Source organism: Protomyctophum parallelum (assembly GCF_964188405.1).
Source record: "Protomyctophum parallelum genome assembly, chromosome: 19".
Lineage (NCBI taxonomy): Eukaryota > Metazoa > Chordata > Actinopteri > Myctophiformes > Myctophidae > Protomyctophum > Protomyctophum parallelum.
Window position 1 is genome coordinate 32,406,494 of NC_139717.1, and position 3,618 is coordinate 32,410,111.

The window sequence follows — 3,618 nt, forward strand, 5'->3', positions numbered from 1 at the left end:
ACAACATTGTATCCAACTCAAAGCATTCAGTGACCCCTCGTGTTCCTGTCGACAGCATATTGTCATCCCTTTGGCTGTCGTCCACTCTGTGTCTGTGTCTTTGTGCCTTCTCAGCCATGTGTTGGACCAAACCCTCCAATGACTTCCTTCAGCAGCAGCAAGGTCACTCACAGAGACAGTTGTATATATGCACACACACACACACACACACACACACACACACACACACACACACACACACACACACACACAGTGACACACACACAGTGGACAGCTTGACCAGTGCTGACTGGTCAATCTGTCCTATCAGCCTTTCTCATGCTGCATTCTCACCAGCGACCACAAAGGCGAACAGTCTACAAGTCACTTTCAATGGAAGCCGGCGACACGAAGCCGCAAAGTGACGCCCGGAAACTCGCTGTGTGGCGGCTGTGACAAATCAAAGTTGAGCTATTAGACTCAACATTTGTCAGCGCTCCAATCATGCGGTGAAGCGTCAAACAGTCATTATGTTGTGTCACCATTTAAACTCACCCTCTCCCTCTCTCTCTCTCTCTCTCTCTCCACACAATTCTTGCTCCATTCCGTAAATGGAAGAAAAAGTCATTCCCTGTGTCACTTAACCCTATACACCCTTTTCATGTACAGAGAGTGGGACTTGACCAACACTTCAGTGGTGACTCGGCTGCAACGTATACTATGACACTTGTTGTCAATTGTTGTAACGAAGCAAAAATTGTGGAAATAGCCGATCTAGTTGCTTGTAAATCTGCTATTTTCACAAAAAGGGGGGGGGGGGGGGGGGGTTGGTTTGATAGCCACTGCAGACTGCAAGTGGATTCAAAACAGGCGAGTCAATTCCACAGCCTGTACGTGCTAACTTCAGGTTGACTCCTCTGACACATGCAGCTCTTGTTTCTTGTTTAAACATGAGACGACTTGGCCTCAGCTCTTGGCCAGGCCATCCTGTGTGTAAAAATGAATTAATTCTCATCTGACTTAACATCATACTATAATTCTAACAATGTCTGAGTGTGTGTGTGTGTGTGTGTGTGTGTGTGTGTGTGTGTGTGTGTGTGAGTGTGTGTGTGTCAGTGTGTGTCAGTGTTTCCGCATTATCTCATCATTGCCTGCACCAATCGCTCCCACTTTTCACACAGGCATTGACCATATGAATATGGTACGATTTGACACATTAATGATTAATAATGAATTTATTAGTGAATTCTTCACACACCTCCGCCCCTTAGCGACACCTGCATCACAGGCCACCGTTCTCACTGTTACCCCACTGGCATGCTTCCTCTAGCTACCTGCGCAACACAACAAATAGTGCCCTATAAAATTTGGCGCCGCGTGTGTGTGTGTGTGTGTGTGTGTGTGTGTGTGTGTGTGTGTGTGTGTGTTGCATCTTTGGCCGTCTTCTCCTACTAAAGCACACCGTTTGCACACATCTCACCATGCACCACCAACAGCTAGCCTGTCCACAGATCAACCACTACTTTGCATTCATATTCATGTCATATTTACAGTACTACGGCCTTCACAGTGACCGGGATATTTCCAACCCCCTATTGTCCAAACTCGCTGATCTGCTCCACAGTAGTCCACACCACCTCAGGCCCCTCCCCCTCGCTCTGGCTGCTGTCGAGGCGAACACTCTACCTTAGTAGGATCCGAGGGTTTTCTTCTTCCTCTTTGTTTGGAGTAGCCTATACCTTCACTGGATTACGTTCGCTACGGGGATGGATTACGTTTATTTTATCACCTTCACTTTGCTTTGGAGGGAGTGTTACGTTGGGAAGGAACTCTGGGGGCAACAGACTTTGTTTGGAAACACAGAACAATACAAAACAATAAGGGAGCTCGCACGTGTGTGCGCGAGACACGGACATTTGTTTCGGATCATTCACTCATTCATTCAACTCTGTGTGTATAACTGTTGATTCCTTCATTTGACTTGAGATAAAAGGTTAACGTGAGTTTTGTTTCTGACTGTTTTCTGCTTGCTTATTTAGCCTATTTTCATTACATTCCCTTTATCAATCGTATCCTAAGAGGAGATCATTCACAACCCGTGATTTAAATAATTCGTAGCAGTGATAGCGATATCTGACCGTTACATATGGTCAGATATTACATACAACAAACAACATGCCACGAAGAAAACGATATCTCCTTCCTGAAGGTAGCAGATATGGTGTACCAGCAACATTCATCTTAATTAAATTAATTTGCGTTATAATAAAAAACATCTCCCCGCTAATCACGTGTCACCACTAGGGATGCACCGATCCTGCTTTTTGGCATTCGATACCGATTTCGATACATGGGGGTCCAGCAGGGCTCGACAGTGCGACTAGGTACTCGCATTTGCGACAAAAAATATCACCGTGCGAGTTGTAAAATTAAATTTGTCGCACAGGTGCGACTACATGATTTGACCATTCAATCGTGATAAAGAGAAGTCTCTGTCTACAGCAAGTGCACATTCTATAGTCGCGGTTCTATACCTAAATCTATATTTCTGAACGGCGGTGTCGTTCGCCAAAAAGAGCAGAGCTACAAGCTAACAACGTGTCGAGGCTCAATGCGGCGTTCATTTGGAGATCTGTCCCCTTTGCTCCCACCGCCCCGCCCCTCCCTGTGTTGCTGCTCAGTTCTCTTCCCCACTGAGCAGCGGAGCGAACGCAGCATGGTAGCACAGATGACAGAAGGAGTTGCTAGGACCCCGACACGTTGAATACTAAAGTTATTTAGAAAGTTTGTAATGTTAAAACATCACTTGATATAACTTTTAACCAAACGTGGGTGAAACAGCGTGCAGCCGCGCACGTAAAGAGTGCACGTGCACACGCACATGGAGTAGACTGATTGATTGGTATACCAAAACAACCCTTGCTTAGCACCTCGCTAAAAGCGTGTGCGCAGCGCAATACGAATGACCGACCTGGCTGGATATATTATTAGTCAGTGGCTAGCTCAGGTCCATAACTCTAAATGCAACGCATTAGACTAGAGCTATGGACCAGAGCTAGTCAGTGGCCTCACTGGCCTGCATAACGAGCAACATAAAAAAGGCAAAGATCCCCCCACCACCTCCTTCCACCACGCAGAGGTGTAGCCTATATGTCCGATGTTCTGTCTGAACTGAAGCAGTCAGAGCCAAGGAGAATGTTACAATACTAATTCACCATTGAGTAGCCTCTGCACTGTCTAAATGTCACACTCACATGATGGAACAGCAAGATAAAAACGGATAGTCTGTCTGTCTGTCCATCCATTCATAAAATGAATTGACTATCTATCTATCTATCTGCAATTCTGCATACCAAACTAATAGTCTATCAGTATAAAAACAAATTGATTATATAGATTATATAAAAAAAATATGATATCCAGATGAATATCAATATTGTGATCATTTCTGAAAATATATTGTGATATAATATTTTGTCATATTGCCTGCCCCTACCTCATATCACTTTATTAAAGAAGAATCACACCTGTGTGAAGTGAGGGGCACTCTTATCATCATACATCATGGTTTAATTTACGTCATAATTATTGGAATTTTGACCTAATTTCTCCATTCATTGTCAATGGAAAATATTGAGA